The 16,120-nt window shown below is 36.2% G+C and overlaps 3 pseudogenes across 1 annotated transcript; 2 read left to right on the forward strand and 1 right to left on the reverse strand.

The window, feature by feature from the left end:
* Window positions 1–1,413: 1,413 nt before the first annotated feature.
* Window positions 1,414–3,368, reverse strand: LOC104770971 (cytochrome P450 71A14-like; annotated as a pseudogene). The gene is made up of 4 exons (XR_015592362.1): window positions 2,965–3,368; window positions 2,387–2,878; window positions 2,016–2,300; window positions 1,414–1,931 (listed from the first exon to the last, which is right to left on the reverse strand). The product of XR_015592362.1 is annotated as a cytochrome P450 71A14-like (transcript).
* A 6,744-nt stretch (window positions 3,369–10,112) lies between these two features.
* Window positions 10,113–12,369, forward strand: LOC104772569 (uncharacterized; annotated as a pseudogene).
* A 168-nt stretch (window positions 12,370–12,537) lies between these two features.
* Window positions 12,538–14,089, forward strand: LOC147918925 (uncharacterized; annotated as a pseudogene).
* The last annotated feature ends 2,031 nt before the right edge of the window (window positions 14,090–16,120 follow it).

Here is a 16,120-nt window from a genome sequence, read left to right on the forward strand (position 1 = left end):
CTTAAACTGCTTTCTGACATTTCATTGAAAACATACAATACCAACAAAAAAAAAAAGAGATTCTAAATGTGTAAGAAAAGAAAAAACCTAACAAATTCAATACATTGAATCAAAAATTCAACATATAGTAGTATTAACGCAACCAAAAAATACGACAACCCTGAAATAAAAATAAAACATGGTTCCAATATATTTAGCTATAGAGATTAGGAAAAACATACATAAAAACTCTACTGAATAAATAAATCTGTCAAATATTCTCACATAATTTGTTTCCTCAAATAATTTTGGCCCTATTCATCCAACAACATCATCACTTATATATATACTAGATTTTCACCCGCGATACACCGCGGGGTAATTTTTTCTTAAACTAGAACTTTTAAATTTTAAGTTATAATTGTTAGTTGATTTTGTTTAGTGTTTGAGATCATATAATTGTATTTAGATTGTTAATTTTAGGGTTAATTCGTTGTATATTGCATGATATTTGTTTTTTACATAATCCTAATATAATTAATTTAATTAAAATTTTAAATCTTCTAATATTGATGGTGTTAATAAAATAATAACATGATGAACACAAAATTAATAATATTTTAATTTATATTTATATGAACTCAAAATTCGTACTGCTATATAACCCGTCACGTGATATATTATAGTTTATGTTTCCATAAAATATTATAGTTTCTGTTTCCATAGAATAGAAGCAAAGAATTCAAAAAACAATAGAAGGTGTCATTAATATATTATAATTTATGTTTACATAAAATATTGATTGTAGTATTGTGTTAGGAATGGAATGTAAAATATTAAGGAAACAAAATATGATGTTATTGTTATTTTGGGAATTTTTCTAGGGATAAAGATTGTAAATAATTTTTTAAAATAACTATAACTCAAAAGGCATTATACAAAATGTATTTAAAAAATGTTAATATAGATAGTAAGAAATTACCTCATAACAAAGTTGGAAAAAATGTTTCGCTTATACGAATTTAATTGACACATTAATCCATTACCATAACGGTTATTAAACGTATATTATTTAATTTAGTAGGCATTATAGTGATGTAACTTAAAGAATCAAACTAAATAAACCATCCACCTAAAACATATCAAAGGTGGTTAACCTATAATGATCAAGTGAGAGTTGAGAAGAGTCAATGGTGATTTGTTTTAATATTTTTCACAAATAATCTTATTTTCTTAAATTTCTGATGAAATATTATATTTATTTAGATTTTTTGAAATTATGTGAGATGTGCCGTTAAATTTACATCAAGTTTTCTAGGTTATTGTTAATTGGAATATTATTTTGCTCTAATTGTTTATTTTATAATCTCTGCAATCGTATCCATACTTCGTTTTCTCCCATCCTTAATGAGTAAAATAGTTAGATAGAAGATATAACAAAAAAAAATTCATTATCATTGATTTTTTTTAAGTTTTTTATCAAAAAAAAAAAAATCCAACCGTAAACGCTCGCGGGAAGCATCTTTTGGAATTCAGTGGTTTGTGTGATTGCTTCCAATCGCTAGCAACCGCTACCACCTACAAACGTAGCGTTTACGAAAGGTAGCGGGAGAACCAGTCAACACCTAAGCCGGAGATGGAAAGACAATAAGAGGAAACTTGCGGCAAACATCGAGTCATGTCGTTTCCGCTAGATCATATTCATCCCCGGAGACTCGGACATCCATCCTCCAGTTGAATCGGTTCACAAGGTTAGCTAGTGTCACCTCGACCAAAGCCAGCGCAAATCCGATCCCAGGACACATCCTTCTTCCAGATCCAAATGGAATGAGTTCGAAGCTTGTTCCTCGAAAATCCAAAGATGAGTTTAAGTGCCTCTCTGGCCTAAACTCTTCTGCATCTATCCCCCAGGTCACAGTGTCTCGTTGAATAGCCCATGCATTGACTATTACCTATATAATAATGTCCTCCAGTAGTCTTTTAGATGCGTATTCATGATTTAATGACTTAAAGCAAAAGAAAAATAAAACAACCACCTGTGTGCCTGCAGCTATGTCACATCCTCTTAATTTGACATCTTCAGTGAGTAGTCTCGGAACTAGTAATGGTAAAGGCGGATGCAACCGAAGAACCTCCTTAATCACTGCTTTCAAGTACTTCATATCCTCAACATCTTCTTGTGATCTATATAGTTTAAACGTCGTTGCCTCACCGCGAATCTCCTCTTGGAGTTTCTTCATGCATTCCGGATGTCTAATAAGCTCTGTCATTATCCATTCTAGTAGTGCGTAAGTTGTCGCCGTTCCTCCTAAAAACATATCCTGGAGGAATGAAAAAGTTCATTTTTCCAACCAAATAAATTAGAAAGCTATTCCTATATATTCATGGCATATATATAACATGTTACCAAGATTATGAATTTAATGTCGCTTCGTCGGACTTCTATTCCATTTTTGTTCTGTGTTTCTAAGGATAGCATTATATCAACTAAATCATGTGTTGGTTTATCGGCTTCTACATGCTCTTGCACCACTTTGTCCATAAGACCTCCAAATTTTTCATTCACTTGCTTCACTTTATCATCAAGACCACGGATTTTATCGATCCAGGCCAAACAAGGAATATATTCACCAACTGGAAACCCACCTACAAGCTCCATGATTGTCCTCACTTGATTCTTGAAATCGCTTATGCTTTCCTCTTTGCTATGTTTTCTTCCCAAGGAAACTTTACTTGTCACATCGCTTGTCAGTGTGATAAGAAGTTCGCTTAGATTTAGCGGTGAAGTACTAGAACTCGCTTTCGCTACCCTCTCCATCATTAGACTTATCTCTTCTTCTCTTACTTTTTCAAAGGATTGTACCATTTTTTTACTTAGTAGGTGGATGACGCATACACTCTTCCTCACAAAACATTATTTAATATTTTCATCAGTTAATTAAAATATGTTACTCTCAATATATATTTTAACTTTGCACAAAGTACCTTAATATGCCTCCAATATTCACCGTAAGGGGAAAAAGCCACGTCTCGCCCGCCGTTCAGAATATTTTCGACCACTTTTAACTGCGGGCGGTTTGCTAACTTAAAATCGTGCGTTTTCATGAGGTCATGAGCTACATCAGAGGAGGAAAGTACGAGGACTGGGACGCGGCCGAAATGAAGGAGCATGAGTGGGCCGTATCGGAAGCTTAGGGAACGAAGAGAACGGTGAGGGTGGAGGCTTAGCTGGTGGAGGTTACCAATCACGGGAAGTCGCCATGGAGAAGGTGGTAGGTTGGGTTTGGTAGCGGGTCGTTTGAGTAGTCGGTTTAGGAGAAGAAGTGCTAGGATTGTTGTTAGGGAAAGAGAGATGATTATCATTTCCATTCTGTACTTTGAAACTAAAATCAAATCTCTCACTCGTTGATATATTTATGTTACAATGAATAAAACAAAACTCTTTTAACTACCACCAGGTGTTTGTTCCACCATGAGTTAGACAATAACAAGGTATTTTTCAACTATGGATTTAAAAGAGTTTAAATCTTTGGATAATATGTTCTTGTTCAACAATTGAATTTAAATATATGTATATATAGGACATGCTATTTGTAAATCATGTTTGTGAGGTTTTAATGTTTGATATGTATTCAACCAAAATTTTCGTACTTCATTTAATTTTATTGCTATTCAAAACAAAATAAAAATTATTTTTTGATCAAGATGATTATAATAAGTTCAAATCATATAATCATATGAGTATGTGGTAAACAGTTGTCGATGTTGCGTCATCCGATCGTAAGGGAGTGAAATGGACAGTCATGAGTCTTATGACATAGCCTGGTTCATCTAAGCTAGTCTCATACCATAAACCAAAATCTAAAATCCAAAAACCAAAAACTATAATTCAAAAACTATTAAAAACTTTCAAGTCTTTAAGAGGTGTTTTAGATTAAGTTATGTATATCTTTAAAATAGTGTTTAATTAAATTATCTTTAATTTTATTGAGATTAACCGTTTATAATGTCATTTATTAAAATTTATTGACGAACTCAAAATGTTTGAAAAATCTAAAACAGGTTTCCAGGTTATAGAACATTTTCCACAATTTCCAAAATAGCATTTATTTTTTTTAATAATAGTTCTTGGTTTTGAACGCGTCGAATACATTAAAAGAAACACATTTGCATTGGTTCACATCACCCATATGTGCTGGTCTGCAGAGAATATTTGTTGCCACCTTACTCGTGAGTTGTTAGTTTATGAGAGAGTTAGAGACAAGTGTTTCGTTAGATGTCATATGGAGAAATTCATGCACATGAAATAGAATGCAACCTTGCATTTTCATATGTTTATATAATATGAATTCTAATTAAAGAAGAAGCGAACACAAAGCTATCAAGTAATACAGTGGGTGATCATTATAAATTGACACATATCGTTAAAAAGTATGTTCATCGCATCCTCCATATGACACCAAATGAGACACTTGCCTCCAACACTCTCGTAAGCTTGGTTATATGACTCTTGGACGCGCCCCACGCGCCCCTCTTTTTTCTTTCAAATTACGCGACTAATTTCGTTTTCCTTTCACCTTCGCCGATCTCGGCGTTGGCTCCCTCCAGCCGCCATGGCTAAAAAGAAACCCAAATCACCTCCCCGCAGTCTCCTTACTGGATCTGTCAATTCTCTTTTACCAAACCCATCTATAGCACCGCCTGATTCATCGAAATCAGCTGGCTGCTCTTCCTCTCTTTCTAGATCTGAGAAGTTACCTGAGTCCAACAAAGACATCGGCTAACTCAGTAGAATCTGTACCCACCGCGCCTCCTGCGGCGGCGGCATTGGCTACCGAAAACCCTACCCCTACTGCTCCAATTCCGGTAGTCAACCTGTTGGCGACAACCACTGGCACCAGTCACGAGCCGACTAGCGGAACCCCACCCCCTGGTTTACCGCCGGCTGTAGGGACCACAACGCTTCTCCTTCCACCTATCAAGCAAAGCGTGCAAGGGGCCGATTCTCCTTGGAAGAACCTCGTCAATGGTAACCAAATCAAACTGGAGAAGAAGGGTACCCCATTCACACTTGACTTCGGTGAAGCCTGTTTGACAATTCCGAACTCCGTCATTGAAAAGAACAAGAAAGCTTGGGATAGCTTTATCCTTGGTCAATTCTATGAAGATCCTCCTTCCCGTGGTGCAGTTCAAGCTATTGTTAATGATATTTGGAGTCGCCAGAGAAAATATATCTCAGTCTCCAAAATGGAAGGGAATTCGTTCCTCTTTAGAGTCTCATGCTCAGGTTTTGAGGCCACGTGCAAACACACCTATTTGGACTGCTCAGGTTTGGTTCAAGGGAGCAATCCCTTATCATGCTTTCCTGTTTTGGCTGATGCATCAAGATAGACTCCCCATAAGGACGCGCCTGCTACGCTGGGGACTTCAAATTGATCCCAGTTGTTGCATTTGTGGACTTCTCCCTGAGACTCGAGAGCACCTGTTCCTGCGATGTAAGCTCAGTGAGGATCTATGGTCTGCAGTCACCCGTCGCCTAGGATATATGCCATTCTCCTTCCACACATGGGATGCCTTTTCAGCTTGGTTGGACCTTAAAGACAACACTGCACCAAGGAGTCTGCGCCGATTAGCTGCCCAAGCAACTATTTATGCAATCTGGTCAGAGCGCAACAACTGCTATCACAATAATGTATCCATGGATGGCCCTCTTCTTTTCAAACGACTTGATAGGCAAATCCGTGACGCCCTCTTGGCAAAGCAAAAAAGGCGAAACTTCAAAGACCTTCTACTTGTTTGGCTAAAATATGACTAGGCTCCTACTCATATTCTGACTTTATCTGCTCCTTCCTTGTTTTTATTTTTTTTGAGCAAGGGACGATGCTTGTATCCCGCTTTTGTAACTTCAGCAAACATTATGTTTAATGAAATTCACATATTTTCAAAAAAAAAAAGCTTGGCTATATGAAAAACTGCATTTTGGCTTGGCTTCTCGCGTCCTAACACATTGCACAAGCTAACAATATCAATTATGAAGTAGAGAAATTACCTTTTTTCGGTAACAATGCGAAGATATTACAATCTTTTCTCCCCATAACGGCGGCGGTTCATATATTAAGGAAAATTCCATAAAAATTCTCTAATTAAATTACGATAAGCTTTTTGATACCCCAAAATCTTCAAGCTCGTTTTACTATGCCTTGTTAACCAACGTATACACTTTAATGATCTGAGATTGATTAGGTGTAGATGGTGGAATTGAGGGCTATGATTGACTAGTAATACGCTTTCTTGGTCGATATGGGTTGATGCCTTCAATATCCTGTCATATTAGAGCAGTTTACATGTAAAACAAAAAAAAATCTCTTATGAAAGGTTCTCATACACAACATGTAATAGAGGAATAAGAACACTTAGGAGGCCTTCCAAGTTTTCGTGATGGTCCTTGATTAACGAAAGGTTCATTTTTGCGAGTAGTACTGTTATGTCCTACCTTCTTACAATTATTACACATAACTGTTATGTCCTACCTTTTTACAATTACCACACGTATGTAACTATTCCCAGTGGACTCGGATTCTCGGTCAAAGACCCAGAGCGTTAACATTAGGTCCGAGTCCGACTTTAGGACACATGTCACTAGCATTAAGGGGAAGTCAAAGAGCTCCGGGCCAACGTGGCCCAGCTCGGGAGTCAAGGAGAGCTCTGAGGAGTCTGGGGTCAAGCAACGGGATTTGCAGCTCGAAAGAAAATTTGGTTTAACTTAGAGATTCAACGTTACGAAGTAAATGCAAGGATCTAAACATACATACTTATAGAAAATAATTGTGTTTAATCTCTAAATTTATTATGTATTTTAATGTAAATATAGGGGTTTGTAATCCCAAAAAGGATACACGATTTCGAAGCAAGAAGCTTAGTAATACATAATTTCTACTACAAACTTGTTGTTGAGATCCGACACATTTCTAACCACTAAGATTATCGTGTGTGGGATCTGACTCCCACATTTAGCATGAATCAAAAAGAAAGAAAAACAAAAAAAATATATATATATATATATATATAATTCACTTAATTTGTTATTTCCTGAATGTGTTTTATACTATAAACAAAACCATTCATGTGACAAGGTTGTATATCGATCACATCAAACAACAAAAGGGGTATAGATTATGATCCGGGGTGGCAGTTGTGAGGATACCGAGAAATCAACTAATCATGCAATGTTTGAATGTGTACCAGTACGCCAAACCAGGGCACTATCTCAAATTCCTATAAAACAAGGAATTTTTTCAATATGTTCTCTTTATGAAAATATGGATTATCTATTATGACGTATACCTAATAGGGTATATGCCTCATCATTTTCCTGGATATTGCGGTATATATAGAAAGCAAGAAATGACATAAGTCTTTCAAAATGTGGGAATAAACACCTTTAAGATGTTAGGCTTTCAAAATGTGGGAATAAACGCCTTTAAGATGTTAGGCTTTGGCGGAAGCCGAGGAAAAAGCTTGGCAGTTAGTTCAACTAGAGATTGGCACGTATCATTAGGGCCCATGGCTGTTGAAGATGCACCACGGCTGAAGTTTGCTTCAATTGGAAGGAAGATTCAGAATGGGCATTCATTTTTTTGTTCTATTTGTTTTTCATCAATTTTTCACTACAACAAATATGCACATTGATAGCAGACGGATATAGCTCATTTTCCGTCACTGCTATGAAAAATGAGATTTTTTTTCGGTTACTTTATAATAGCATCTTATAAACGCTATGATAGGAAAATTATGTAGCGGGAAACAAAAGTGACTTTTGTCCGCCAATACTTAGTGAAATTATTCACTTAATCGCCTAATAAAAAAAAAACCAAAAACTCGACACACTCTCTCTCTCTCTCTCGTTACAACCTAAGCTCGCTACACTCGATTTCTTCTTCTAAATTCTCTGTGTGTGCTCAATTTCTTATCTTAAATCTCTATCAAATCTTCAATTTTATCGCCGTTTGTGAAAAGCCCCAATTTTGCCGTTTGTGAAAAGCCCCAATTTCGCCCTAAATCTCCATATCCATCGCAATTGAGAGCTCGAATCGAAGGCATGTCTTTCTTCTTCCTCCTAATTTTGTTATCTGTTTTGATTATTTTGTGATTTCAAACAGCTTATGTGTGATTTCGATAAGTTTAGGTCAGATTTATCTAGTTTAGTCTTCACACGAATCCATCCGTTTTGTTAGGGTTCGATTATTTACAGATTGATACTTGATTTTGAGAATGTGGAGTTTCGAATCCATCTGTTTTGTTAGGGTTCGATTATTTACAGATTTGACTCAAACTTAGCTTTCGGATTTGAGTATTTGCGCCTTCATAAATTTAGTTTTGTATCCTTCATAAACTGAACGATTATTTCTTTTTTCCCAAGTGTTGGTGATTGCAATGTTGGGGAACAGAAGCTTCTCATTTCTCTGTACTCACACAACAGGTTAGTATCACTCAACCAAAATAAGGTGATTGCTATGTTTTGTCCTTTGAGTATGATTCGTATAAATATAGTGATTAGATTAGTGAGATTTTACACAGTTTGATATTGGTTTAATAGCATCTGTATGTGTCTGAATTAGTGCAGTATTGACTGATTCACTAATACGAAACAGTTTTATACAGTTTTAATGTTGGTTATGGTTTGAATACATGTCATGAATTGTCTGAATTGTTGCATAATGTGAGCTATGTATAATATGTATCTTTATTTTATATATAAAGGTTAAAATTTATATTATAGCATATAATGTTGGACAAGGCATGGGTGCATCTATGCAGGTAAGGAATTATATTTCATAATTAGGTTTCATTTTGGGTTTGGATACTTTAAGATGTTCTTTTAGTTATTATTTTTTTCTTTACTTATCCATTGAAGAGCTGATCCTGGTTATAAAAGTGGAGCTTGGAAATTTGTAAGAAATGTGTCTGCGGCTTTAGGTGACATAGAAATGATAATATGTCCTTGTAAAGACTATCGTAATGTAGTACGTCAGTTAAACAGTGTTGTGGTTGAGCATCTTGTAATAAGAGGGATGGATGAGGCATACAAGCTGCATAGTGATTGGTATCATCATGGAGATGTGAAGTCAGTAGATGAAGTTCAAAGTAAACCAACTCAGTGGAATGAGGAAGTTTTTGAGTTATATAAAGCTGCTGAATTTTTTGATCAAGAGTTGGCTTGTAGAGGTGACTTAGCTGACCAACCTGTGGGCGACTTAAGTGAGATTGCAGAGGGTGAGGACCAACGAGAAGATGAGTTCCTTGCAAAGATCCGAGATGCTGAAACCCCACTATACCCTAGCTGTTCAAACCACAGCAAGTTATCGGCTATTGTGACTTTGTTTAGGATTAAGACACATAATGGCTGGTCGGATAAGAGCTTCAATGAACTGCTTCAGACATTGCCAAGCATGTTGCCAGATGGTAATGTCCTTCACACATCATTGTATGATGTCAAGAAATTTTTAAAGAGCTTTCATATGGGATATGAAAAGATCGACGCATGTGTTAATGATTGCTGCCTCTTCATAAAGAAGTTAAAGAAGCTTGAAAAATGTCCCAAATGTAATGCTTCACGGTGGAAGACTAATAAGCGGACTAATGAGGTAAAGAAAGGTGTCCCACAAAAAGTATTAAGATATTTTCCAATTATACCAAGGCTGAAGAGAATGTTCAGATCAGAAGACATGGCCAAGGACTTACGGTGGCATTACACTAACAAGAGCACTGATGGAAAACTTCGACATCCAGTAGATTCTGTTACATGGGCTCAGATGAATGAGAAGTATCCTTCATTTGCAGCTGAAGAAAGGAACATACGGCCTCGGCTGTCCATAAATGGATTTAATCCATTCAACATGAAGAATAGTAATTATAGTAGCTGGCATGTGCTTTTGGTAAACTACAATTTGCATCCTCACCTTTGTATGAAGAAGGAGAATATAATGTTGACATTATTGATTCCTAGTCCACAACAATCAGGTAATAATATTGATGTCTACCTAGAACCTCTTATTGAGGATTTGAATCATCTGTGGAAGAATGGAGAGCTAACGTATGATGCTTTTAGTAAAAGTACATTTACTCTAAAGGCAATGCTTCTCTGGACCATTAGTGATTTCCCTGCGTATGGAAACCTTGCTGGTTGTAAAGTAAAAGGTAAAATGGGATGTCCTATGTGTGGGAAAAATACTGATAGTATGTGGTTGAAGTTTAGCAGGAAACATGTCTACATGTATCATAGAAAATGTTTAGCTCCAACACACAGATATAGGGAAAAGAAGACTTGGTTTGATGGAAAAGTTGAGCATAGGAGAAAGTCAAGAATTTTAACTGGTCATGAAGTTCATCAGAATCTGAAAAACTTCCAAAATAATTTTGGAAATGTGAAAAAGGTTGGGATGAAGAGAAAGAGAACTGTCTATAAAGAACTAGTGTTTGACAGTGATGATGATGAAAGTGAATCCGATGAAGATGAGGAAGTAGAAGTAGATGAAGATGAGTTATCAAGGTGGAAGAAAAGATCCATTTTCTTTACTCTGCCTTATTGGGAGGATCTACCAGTACGGCATAATTTGGATGTAATGCACATAGAAAAGAATGTGACTCACAGCATTGTATCCACATTGTTGCATTGTGGAAAATCTAAGGATGGTCTTAATGCTCGTAAGGATCTTCAACATCTTGGTATAAGAAAAGAGTTGCATCCTACCACAAAAGGAAAGAGAACATACCTTCCAGCTACACCTTGGTCTTTGTCCAAGAATGAGAAGAAGATTTTTTGCAAATGACTATTTCATTTTAAAGGTCCAGATGGATATTGTTCTAATATTTCAAGAGGAGTTTCAGTAGAAGAGTGTAAGGTAGGAGGTCTGAAATCACATGATTATCATGTCTTGATGCAACAGCTTCTCCCGGTTGCACTTAGAGGATTGTTACCAAAAGGTCCTAGAACAGCAATACTACGGCTATGCGCATTCTTCAATCATTTGTGTCAGAGAGTTATTGACATTGAGGTTATTACAGTATTGGAAGCTGAAATTGTGGAAACGCTTTGTATGTTTGAAAGGTTTTTCCCTCCAACCTTCTTTGATATCATGGTACACTTGACTGTTCATCTAGGAAGAGAAGCTAGACTAGGAGGACCTGTGCATTTTAGGTGGATGTACCCATTTGAGAGGTATATGAAAGTTCTAAAAGATTTTGTAAGAAATCCTGCAAGACCAGAGGGTTGTATAGCAGAGTCATATCTTGCAGAAGAATGCATGTTGTTTTGTAATGAGTTTCTGAAAAAGACAACCAATGTAGAAGAAAAACCTGACAGGAATGTAGAGTATGTGAACAGCTCTATATTAGAAGGTCGTCCAATATCAGCAGGAACTTCATTCACTCTTACTGAAATGGAGAAGAATATAGCCCATCTTGCTGTCATTCAAAATACAGCTGCCTTTGATCATTATGTGGAGTAAGTTCCTTGTGTATTTCATTCCTTATAAATTATAAGGTCAAAATTATGCTGCTGATAGTTTCTTTTCGTATTTATGATTTGGTAGTATGCATTTACAATATCTACAAGACTCAAATCCAAGGTGCAGACGTGATGCAACATTTTTATGGTCTATGCATGCTAAGAATTTTGCAGCTTGGTTAAAAGGACAGGTGAGTAAAGTTATGAATTTGATGAGTCTGTTTATAAATCTATACTAGACTGATTCATAATTTTGATGAGTCTGTTTAATTTTGCAGATATCTATTACTTCTGATGGACGTGAAGACATAGTTAAATGGCTAGCATATGGTCCACGGTGTACTGCAAGGTCCTATACTGGTTATAAAGTTAATGGACAACGTTTTCACACATACTCACTTGAAAGGCAGAGTCAGAACAGTGGTGTTTATTATGAGGCAACGGCTATGTGTAGATCTAGTGCTAAGGATACTTCACAAGTAGTTGATTTGGTGTCATATTATGGGAGAGTTACTGACATCATATTGTTGGACTACCATGTGTTCTATGTGCCGATATTTAGATGTAACTGGGCAGTAAAAGGTAATGGAGTTAAAGTGGAAGATGGGTTCACACTTGTTAACTTAAATCAGAGCCAAGTAAACTTTCAGAAGGATCCATATATTCTAGCATCTCAAGCAAAGCAAGTATTTTATTCAAGTGAAGATGGATCAAGTTGGTCTGTTGTTATGAGAGGTGCTTCAAGTAGATATAGTAAAGAAGATGTTCAGTCTGGAAATGCAGATATAATTGGTCCATTGCCAGTAGATGTTGACATGGATACTGAAATAGATGAAGCTGAATATGCTAGATCTGATTGCGAAGGCATATATGTGCAAGAGTAGATTCTTGATTCATGTATATACAGTCTTAACTTTGCATATATATGCTTTTGTTTATGGTTGATGTTTGTTGAATGTTATAGATTTTGTGATGTATTCTTTTATATAAGTTCTAAGTGATTAATTTTCTGTTCTAAGTGATTAATTTTCTGTTTACGCAGGTGAATTAAAATGGGTAGAACTAAAAAGAAGGTTGGAGGGAAGAAGGGTGGAGAAAAAAGAAAGAGAAAGTCTAAGGATGATGGCGAACCTGAGTTATTTGTACTGTGGAGGCCCAACCTGTAGCAACAGAACAGCATGTGGAGGAAGAGGAGCATCATTCAGAAGAACCACAAACTCAACAGCAACCAGAAGGACCAGTAGGAGAGTTTGTGTTGTCTGAAGAACATGAGCAGCCTGCTACGCGTAAAAGAAAACGAGGACCAACAAAGATGAAAAACCTAGCCAAGGATCCATCTGTTAGAGTGAAAGTTGATTACAATGTACTTGGAGTAGCGGTTGGTCCAGGGTCAGTTAAGTTGGCATCATATGTAGGGACATTGATGCGAGAACACATCCCTATCAACATACCTAACTGGAAGAAAGTGAGTCCAGATCTCAAAACACTTCTCTGGAGATCTGTTCAGGTAACAAGAAGTTTTTTTTGTTTTTAAAAAGTCTCTCAATTGAACAGGTTTACTTTTATAGTTATGGTGTGAGTGTAAGTGAATGCAGGCAAGGTTTGAGCTTGATGAAGATTGGCAAAGGATATCTGTGATACACCAGATGGGACATTTGTGGAGATCACACAAGTCTGTCACGGTGAAGGCTATAAATTTGGCTGCAAATAACCAAGAGAGGATGAATTTGAGACCACCAAATATTAGTCCTGTTGATTGGCAGAAATTTGTCAAACTCAAAACTAGTGCTGCATTTAAGGTAATTACTTGTGATTATAATTGTTTAGTAGTTGATTGGTGATTAGTAATTAACATGATTCATTATTAGGCTGTGAGTGAGAAATATAAAGCAAAAAGAAAGAATCAGATACCTCACACCACTAGCCGTAAAGGGATCAGCAGACTAACAGAAGAAATGGCAAGCATATATACTACATCTATGTTGTTTATTATTATACATAGTGCTTGTAAATTGTTGTACTGTTACTGAAATTTTGTTTTCTGGAACAGAAAGCTGAAAGTGAAGATCCTTCCAGTGTGACAAGATTAGATGTTTGGATCAAGTCTCGCACCAAAAAGGATGGTACACCAGTAGATACGAATGCAGCTGATTTGATTGTAAGTCTGAATAGAGTTGTTGAATTAGTGTGTTATCGACTAGTAAAACCTGAAACTGTTTTTATTTCAGCAAAAAGCAGCTGAAATTGGTGGAAGTGATGCTCCAGCATTTTTAACAAATCCAAATGAAGATCACCTCGCCAAGCTTTTAGGACCTGACAATTCTGGTAGGCTGAGGGCAATGGGTAGAGGCATGAGTAAGACCAAATTAACTTGTTTACAAATGCAGAGCAAGTGTATGGCTGAAATGGAAGAGCGGCAAGTAAAATTAGTAAAACAGGTCAATGCCTTGGAAAGTGAACTTGGCAGAATCAAGAATCAGGTTAGATACTTTAAGAGTTCTCTACTATTCATCAGCCAGTTAGAGTAATATAAATTGATGTTATTTTTGTTTATGTTACAGAGACCAGAAGCTAAAATGGATGAAAACTCAGCTGCAAGAGTAACATATTCTTAATTCTTTTCATATCAGCTAAGTGATTCTTCTTAGTCGTTTATGATTCTTAGTTGCTCATGAAATTGTTGCAGAGTGTAAACAAAAGAGCACATCCTAAGTGTGTGTTTGTTGATTGGTCTGAGACTGATGAAAATGTTGGTGAGGGTCGGATTCTTTCTTCTGATCTGGATGACATAGTGAATGACTGTCGTCTTGGCCCTTATGATCTCAAAGTATTAGTTGAAGCTGCATATAAACCAGATGCATTTCTATGGAGACTTGCACAAAAGATCTTTCATATGAAAGAAGCTGTTGGACATATAATCGCATGGCCATCTGATAAGTGTAGACTGGTAGACAACAACATCCAAATGGAAGACATTGCCCCTATGGTGTTTATAATTTCTAGCAATGTGTTAGCAATGTATTACCCCTGTCTATCATGCTAATTATTTATATTGGATTTGTTTACTGATTGTGTTTAACAGGGTATACAAGGAAACAAATGTAAACTATTGGATTTGTCTAAGGGTGAAGTCATTGTTGCTGAGGGGCGTTAGGAGACACAAGAACCAAGTGCGTTGGTTAATGGAATTCCTCTTGGACCAAAAGCAGTTAAAGTATTTGTGGATTCAGTAAAGAAGCCTGATACATCACTATGGAGACCTACAGCTGAAATGTCATATCTTGAGGACTGTTTGATAGCTTATGTATCTTGGCCCCTGAGTAAGGTTGATTTTGAAAATCCCTCATCTCCAACTGGTCAGAATGCTACATCACATGCTTCTTTGTCTGCATCAAAGGCCAAGTCTGCAGCCACAGCTTCTAAGTCTGCTACAGAGTCCAAAACTTCAGCAACAGCTTCAAAGGCTGCATCGCAGGCCAAATCTGCATCTATGTCTTCTAAGTCTGCATCCGGTTCTGAATCTCCTGTTGATGATGCAACGGGTCCAATATCTCCAATAAAGAATACTTTACCATCACAGTCTCCTCTCAGGAAGCCTCCAGTAAGTGTTTTCATATGTTATGAAGTTGTTTTTGTTAATTATATGATGACTGATGGTTTATATTGTAAACAGGGCAGCGCATTAATAAAGTTATTTCAAGGAGAATAAGAAGTGCAAGTTGATGGATTTAACTGGAAAGAATAGGGTTGTGGCTGAAGGACGATGGGGAACAAATGATCCAGAACATAAGGTTCACTTTACTCGCTTGGGTTCTAATGCAGTTAAAGTGTGGATAGATGTTGTGAAGGTGAAAAATGTAAAAGTTTGGAGGCCATCCGATGAAATAGAGATTATTGAAGATGCACTTAGCTCCTGTATTGCTTGGCCAGAGAACAAGGTCATTATGTCTTAAACTGATGGTTTTATTGTGTAATGTTAAGTACTTGAGACTGATTGTTTATTTTGGATGTTCTTGAGACTTTGATGGTAAACTGATGTTCTTGAAACTTTTGTTATGTATTTTGGATCTGAGACGTTTAATCAATGGTCAATGTATGAGATTTTATAAAACAGGTTATGTGTGCTATAATCATATATCAGAAAATGCTATAAAAGTACAGGTAAACGTTATGATAAAAGAATATACCATAGCACAGTAAACAAAATAAACAGCATTTCGCAACAGCTATATTAGATATGTACAACATAGCACGAAAAATCAAAAATATTGTATAAATTTTTGCAAAATTATAATCTTGATAATACAGCAGTTTATTAGAGCTATGATATAAAACTATAACATAGCACGAAAAAACAAATGTTGTATAAATTTTTTCAAATTATGATCTTGATAATATAGCAATTTCCTATAGCTATGTTATAAAAATATAACATAGCATACGTAAGTCGTGCTATTGTAGATGGAGTACATATAATAACAGTGTCCTAAAACAGCGCTCATGAAAACGCTATCAAAGGCCTATGATAGCGTTTTTCTCTGGTTAACAATGTGCATATTTATTGTAGTGTTTGGCGTTTTTCTCTGGTTAACAATATGCATATTTGTTGTAGTGTTTGGAAAGAACATTTTTGTT

Source organism: Camelina sativa, chromosome 20 (assembly GCF_030686135.1).
Source record: "Camelina sativa cultivar CO46 ecotype springtype chromosome 20, ASM3068613v1".
Lineage (NCBI taxonomy): Eukaryota > Viridiplantae > Streptophyta > Magnoliopsida > Brassicales > Brassicaceae > Camelina > Camelina sativa.